Here is a 7,380-nt window from a genome sequence, read left to right as displayed (position 1 = left end):
CTGTGAACGTGATCTCTGTCAACTCGTAAATATTGACTTTAAAACGTGCACTGCCGACAAAGCGCGATCAGATTGAATCCTAGCCTAGACAAGCCTTACAGTACCTTTACACAACAATAACACTCTACCAGAGACCTGGGCCCAGATTCACAAAACACTTCTTATGCAAAAAAAAAAGTAAGACATTTCTTGTTAACCCTGGAGTCAGCAGTGGAGGTGGTCAGGAGTCTGTAGTCTGGAGGGGGGTTTGGGTCAGGGTTAGTTGAGTGCATTGGGTATGGTCGTGAAGGGTGAAAGGTCATCTGGTAGTTTCTTATGACATTTGAGTCGAGGTCAGGTCAGGTGTTAGGGTGAATTAAGTTAATCAGGTAAGGAGCAATATGGTCATTGCAGGTCATCAGGCAGGGTCTTATAAGGGTTGAGAATGCCTTTGGGGTCTAACATGGTTTTAATGTTCCCCATCAGAGCGACAGCCAGGCTGACTTTACTGTAGTAAATATATAGTTCCTCTTCTTCAGGCCCAGGCCGTGCTCTGCGCTGATGCTGCCCTGGAAACGGGCCGTCCACTCATAGACAAAGGGTTCGATGGAGGCCAGGAGGTCGGGGTCTTTGGTAGGAGAGGTGATGTTCAGGTGGAGGTTACTATCACCTGGTGGGAGGAGAGGACACACACACAGTCACACACACTTATGTGAGATATTGTAGTATTCCAAATAAATTAGACAAACAAAAAGAAACCCACACACACACACACACACACACACACACACACAGATAGTCTTACCAACGTGTCCGTATCCCACCACACTCTTGGCCCTGTCTCCCAGGTGTTCTCTCATATCTGTGACCAGCTGGTAGATCCGTTCTACAGGAAGTGAGATGTCGTATTTATATGTGAAACCATCATGAGTTAAAGCCTCTGTTACCCGCTCGCGCAATGACCAGAGAGCCTAAACACACACAGAAACACATACACACAGAAAACACACAGAAAACAGAATGAGGCAACATGTCTTGCATCCTCCAATGTTTTATCATTATTTTTAATGATTCTCTTCTATTTGTCAGTTTTATATCAACATATTCATAAATGAAAGTCACCTTGATTTTGGCCTCCGTTGCTACGGTCCCGTCGATAACTTGGGATGATGTCATGGCCTCCTCCAGAAACTGGTGCAACTTCTCCTCATCGTGGGTGGGGTTAGAGCCGGACGTTTCTATGACGACGTAGAACGGACAATCTGCAGAACGAAGCAGGAAATAGATAAGTGGCTTTGAACCAATCAGAGTTAGATTTAGTCAAACTAACAATTACTAGAAAGTTCAGTTCAAAAGCATTAGAAAATCTGTGTGTGTGTGTGTGCGTGTACCTGTGATAGGGTTAGCCAGTTTGAGGTGTGTGTTCAGTAGTCTCATACACTCTCTGTCCAGGAACTCAAAGGCTGAGAGGATCTCTCCCAGCATGCCTCAACACCGCTGGAAGGTCTGCAGCAGCTTCTCAAAACTCTCACAGCCTGGACACACACACGATCATATCATCCATCCACAATAAATTGTCATGACGATCATCTCACAGAAGAAACACATTACATGCATCATATATTGGACTGCGTAAGAGTGTGTAAAAACATAAATAAGTCAAAAGGAGGATGCATATGTGACATCAGATGATCACCAGTTACAAGGTCAGGAGGGGTCATGAGATCAGGTCACACCTACCCAGGAAGCCCACGTTGATGGCTTTAGGTTTCCGTGGACACAGGATGGTTACCGCGGTGATGACCCCCAGCGTGCCCTCTGACCCGATGAACAGCTGTTTGAGGTCATATCCTGTGTTGTCCTTCCTCAGGGTGGCTAGGCAGTCCAGGACCCTTCCGTCTGCTAGCACCTTCACACAAATACACACACAGAGTATTGGTGCTGTCCTTTATAGTTAGTTGAATTTCAACAGGCATAGCTGGACTGTAAAACACTAGGGCAAAACTTTGAGAATTGAACAGGAAATTTGATGCGTAACTGACCAAAGAATACTGACAGTTACCCTAGAGTTACAGACGATACTGACCGGAGACAGAGTCGAAGTTGAGGACGTTGTTCATGAGAGCGGTAGAGAGGATGATCTCATCATAGACAGGAACACTGCCTCCCACCAGCCCTGTGTTACCACCCTGAGGACTCACTGCCAGGTTACGACTGTTACAGTACCTACAGGAGAAACACAACACAACATTATAACACAGGTACACTGCCTGCTACCAGTCATGTAACACTGCAACAGTAGAGGAAACCTGGCTTCATACACTAGAAGACTGGAGAATAATACCCAAGGATCTGAGAAACTTCCTCTGTAGTCTGGGGCCTCAGCAGAACCTCACTGAAACCTGCACAGACAGAGAGAGGAGATCAACACATCAACTCAATACAACAATAACAAGTACATAAACAGTTCCTAACAACCCTACAGAGGAGACAAAGATAGCAAGCTCTTTCCCGCACAATCTCCCTCCTCTGACCTATCTTTCTACATTTGAGTTATTTAGCAGACACTCTTATTCACAGCGGCTTACAGTAATGAGAGCATACATTTTCATATTTGTTTGTACTATTTGTTTCTCTCTCTCACTCACTCACTCACTCACTCACTCACTCACTCACTCACTCACAGACTTGAGCCAGTCCACATTACTGGCCTCCAGTATATCTGGGTCAGTGATGGTCCTGTCTGGTATTATCTTGCTAAAGAAGGCCAGGTCCTCTGGAGTTACCCTGGAGAAAGGCCTCCTCTCTGGGGCAGCTGCGGGGTACAGGGTGGGTCTCTCTCCCCCAGCATGGAGCTCCCGACAGCGGACGCCACAAGACCCGGGCCTGGGTGTCTGGAGCAGGCCGCTGCTAAAGCCTGGGGGTAAAGTTCTGACCACGGCTGGAGGTCAGGCAGTGCTGAGTGGACTCAGCCACCTGAGAGCAGTCCTCAGACGCAACCTTCTGTGGGGGAGACCAGCCATGGCTGGGGAGAGAGCGGATGCCTAGAGTGGATGGGGAGGGATACTTAGTTAAATTGCAAAGTGTATTATTTGGATGTTTTACATGCACTGACTTTAAGTTTGACAAAGTATTCCTGCAGAAGTAACACCAATCATATACACAATCGAATTGTGTAAATCTAACCACAATCTAATGGTTAAAACACACATACACACCAGTTAGCTAGTGCCATGCAACAATGCAATGCTTCCCCTTGTTAACCTACTTTCGTTAACATACTGTACCTGTCACTGTAGTTCAGTCGCGTTTGTGCTTTTCTTAGCTTCTAAGAATGTGCACCATTGTCATTAGATGGCCGACGTTTTCCTTGAATACAACAGCACTGCAACTTTAGATCAGACTTGTTATGACATGGGCTATTATTAGCTAACTAGTTAGCTACTAACGTTACAAGTCAACCACTGAAAAATACAAGATGTGGCAATAGCTAGCTAACATTACTTTGTATAACGTCTGCTACCAACCAATCTGGGAACGTGGTTGGATGCAAGTGTCTCTATTCGTGTCGTATAATGTCGCAAATATGTCACAAAGTGCAAGGGAAGATGAAGCGACAACGTCAAGATTGTTGGTCAATCAATTGTTTACATCAAGGACAGATAGTTAGGAACCTTGTAAGTAAGAACTAGTGGGAGGTCAGGACCCTTTTGCTGAAAACACAGTTCTGAGGAGGTGCAACACAAAAATATTATTTCCGCTTTTGAACCTTCACAATAAAAGCTTATATTGGATAAAAACTCTCCTCAAACTTTAGAATAATATTTTGATGTATTATATAACATTTCAATGGCCACTGGTCTATGAATGATATCTGGGTATAACAAAACAAATCATAACAAAGGCAAGATATTATTTTATCAGCAGTTCATCTTCTGAATTTGATAATAAATTAATCTCCCTAGGCAGACAAGATTGGGTTGCCTACCTCCCACAATGTTAACAATGTTCCATTGCCCTAGGTCTGGGATTTCCTAGACTAATACATCATTTTAAGAAAGTATGATCAACTGTAGAAATAGGAACTCATACAGTGCCCTCCTGAATTATCGGCACCTTATGTCTTTAATATGAACAAAAAAGGCTGAGAAAAAAATGTCTTGTTGTTTATCAGCTTGATTTTACACTCAAATTATCATATGAATCTAACCTGAGTTAAAATTGTTCAAAGAAAAAAATAATCGTCATCAAGAAATAATTATTTTATTCACAATAATTGTCACCCCTGCATTAAGTACTTTGTGCACCCTCCCTTGGCCAAGATAACAGCTCCGAGTCATCTCCTATAATGTTTGATGAGGTGGGAGAACACACCCTCCCTTGGCCAAGATAACAGCTCTGAGTCATCTCCTATAATGTTTGATGAGGTGGGAGAACATATATGAAGGGAAGGGATTTGAGACCATTCCTCTATACAAACCCTCTCCAGATCCTTCAGAGTCCTTGGTCCTTGCTTGTGGACTTTCCTCTTCAGCTCACCCCACAGGTTTTCAATGGAGTTTATAGTTTATGTCGGGGGACTGGGATGGCCACTGCAAAGCTTGATTCTATGGTCAGTGAACCATTTTCGTGTGGATTTGGAGGTATTCTTTGGATCGTTGTCCAGCTGGAAGATTCAACAATGACCCAGTTTTAGCCTCCTGGCACAAGTTTTGACCTAAAATCTCCTGGTACTTGATGGGGTCCATGATGCCGTATAACCTAACAAGGTTCCCATGGCCTTTGGAAGTAAAAGAGTGTGGATTAGGTTATTTTCTGCATGGCCATGGCACTTTTTACACCAAACCCACCTCTGGTGTTGGTTGCCAAAAATCGATATTTTAGTCTCATCAGATCATAGAAACTGGTTCTAATCATAGTTCCAATGGCATTTAGCAAACTCCAGCTGCTTACGTTTGTGGTTTGGTGACAGCAGAGGCTTTCTTCTGGCAACCCTTCCAAATAACTTGTTGGATTGGAGGTGGCATCTAATTGTAGTTCTGGAGACTTGATGACCCCAAGATGTAACCAAATTCTGCAATTCTCCAACTGTGATCCTTGGAGATTTTTGTTGCCACTTAAACCATCCTTCTCACTGTGCGTGGGGGCAAAATACACTTCCTCTTCCAGGAAAGTCCATCACAGCTCCAGGTGTTTTAGATTTCTTAATTATTGCCCTAATAGTGGAGATGGGTATTTTCAGGAGTGTAGTTATCTTTTTGTAGTCATTGCCTGTTTTTTTGAAGTTCAACAATCTTTTGTCTCATTTCATTTGTGTGTTCTTTGACCTTTTCTATGTTGATGGATGACTAAGGGAGTTTAGCCTGTGTGTCACCTCATTTATACCCCAGTGAAACAGGAAGTCTTCGATGACCACCTATTTTAAAAAGTAAAATCTTAATCAGAATATACATCAGTTATATTTTGTTCATAAGAATTTCTAGGAGAGACAATAATTGTAACACGCCTGTTTTTGAATGAAATATTATTTTCTTTCAACAATTTTAACTCATGATATTTTGAGTGTAAGATCAAGCTGATAGACAACAATGACATGTTTTCACAGATTTTTTTGTTCTTACTTACATAGGGTGCCAATAATTCAGGAGGGCATTGTACACTTTCACTCATTACTTAGCAAATGTGTTGGAATAAGTCTTCATTGTTAGCCTTATCTCTCTCCCTTTGACTACACTCATGTCAGTCACACATCATACTCCAACATATTAAGCTTCAATGGAAAAAATATGATTAGACAAATAATACTATTTATGTGAATGATACAGTATGTTACTAAATTGAAATTCAAATTAAATGTTTTTGTAATGATTACATTTTTACGAAATGTATTAAAAAAAAACGTTTAAAAAAAATAAGAAAACAACAAAAGCAAGGAAGAAGAAAAGAATACACAGATCCAAATTCCTATTACCTTTACTAGTTGTCATCATATATAGCGGTTGGTCTTTCAGTATATTTTATGAAAATTAATATATATTTCTTCAGCATTTCCTAGAAAGTTGGCCATTTAAGTGCATTATGTAATTCTATGGAGGACATCTCATAACCATATTGGAGAACCATTCTTGCTGCCTTTTATTGTGCTATCTGTAGTCTCTTGAGGTCATCAACACCTGCATTACCCCAGACGACAGAAGTTCATGTGACGATGGATGACAGCTCATGAGATTTGTTTTAGAATTCTCTCTATCTATCGCAACGGTATAAGCACAGGTAATATAAGTATAAGTATAAGCACTGAATGCTCTAGCATTCCCTCTGATAGGCTATGTTTGCCATTGTCGTGTCTTTGGCTATGCCGGATTAAGTGATATGACATGCTATTCTATAAAATAATTTCTCCGTAATTAATATCACCTGATTGAGTTAATCATGTAAATGTAATTAACTAGAGAGTCGGGTACCACGAAATAATATTTATAGAGCTGTTACCTTCCGAATAAACTCTTAAAGACATAGTAATATTTTACATTAATAGCAGTCAATATTAATCGTCATCTTAATTCAGTCTCATCTGAAAGTTGTAAATTCTTCAGCAATACAAAATTGGGTTTAATTATTTATTTACTAAATACCTAACTAATCACACAGAATTACACATACACATAATTAAATCATAACTTGATTACAAATTACGTCATCAAGGAAAACGTCCCTAGCGGGCGGAACAGATATGACAGCTTGGGTTTGAGTGAAGGAGCGGGAAGACTGAGGAACAAATGCGAAGCTGTGCTATCGTAAATACAGTATCTTGTGCATTCTAAATTACCACCCATATGGAAAAGGAAAATGCAATAAATATTTACTCTGAGCTGCGCTTCGGTAGGTTGGTGGTAGATGGAAGGCCGTGTTGCCAAACCGAGTCCTTTGAAGAATGTCTCTGGTTGTCAATTGGATACTGAATAATACTGAATAATTTCATATTCAAACATTTAAATTGAACAACAATTCCATGTGAATCCGATAACTCTGATGTGTAGACTTTCCACTGTAGAGTTTATGTTATCTTATCATTGATGAGAATGTCTCAGATGACAACCGAACTGACATCATATTCATTAAGTACCACCACATAAGCTCAATTGATCGGATTGCCAGAATATAGTTGATTTCCCCCCACCTTCTGATGTTCCCAGAATCTCTATGTTAAGCAAGGGGTTTTGCAAATGTAACCTCAGTAGGGTAGAGAGAGGAAAAAGGGGGGAAGAGGTATTTATGACTGTCATAAACCTACCCCCCAGGCCAACATATTACACCTATATATCTCCCTGTACATCTATCCAATACTTTCAAGATGTAGGAGTGCTTAGTGTTTATACTGTGTTATGCAGTATGACTTGA

The 7,380-nt window shown here is 41.1% G+C and overlaps 1 pseudogene; it reads right to left on the bottom strand.

Moving 5' to 3' along the window:
- Window positions 1-384: 384 nt before the first annotated feature.
- On the bottom strand, window positions 385-4,727 carry LOC139372258 (D-2-hydroxyglutarate dehydrogenase, mitochondrial-like; annotated as a pseudogene).
- Between the last annotated feature and the right edge of the window lie 2,653 nt (window positions 4,728-7,380).

The sequence above is a fragment of the Oncorhynchus clarkii genome, chromosome 18 (assembly GCF_045791955.1).
Source record: "Oncorhynchus clarkii lewisi isolate Uvic-CL-2024 chromosome 18, UVic_Ocla_1.0, whole genome shotgun sequence".
In the NCBI taxonomy this organism is placed as follows: domain Eukaryota; kingdom Metazoa; phylum Chordata; class Actinopteri; order Salmoniformes; family Salmonidae; genus Oncorhynchus; species Oncorhynchus clarkii.
The sequence above is the reverse complement of the archived record's forward strand: the minus strand, read 5'-3'. Positions and strand labels throughout refer to the sequence as shown.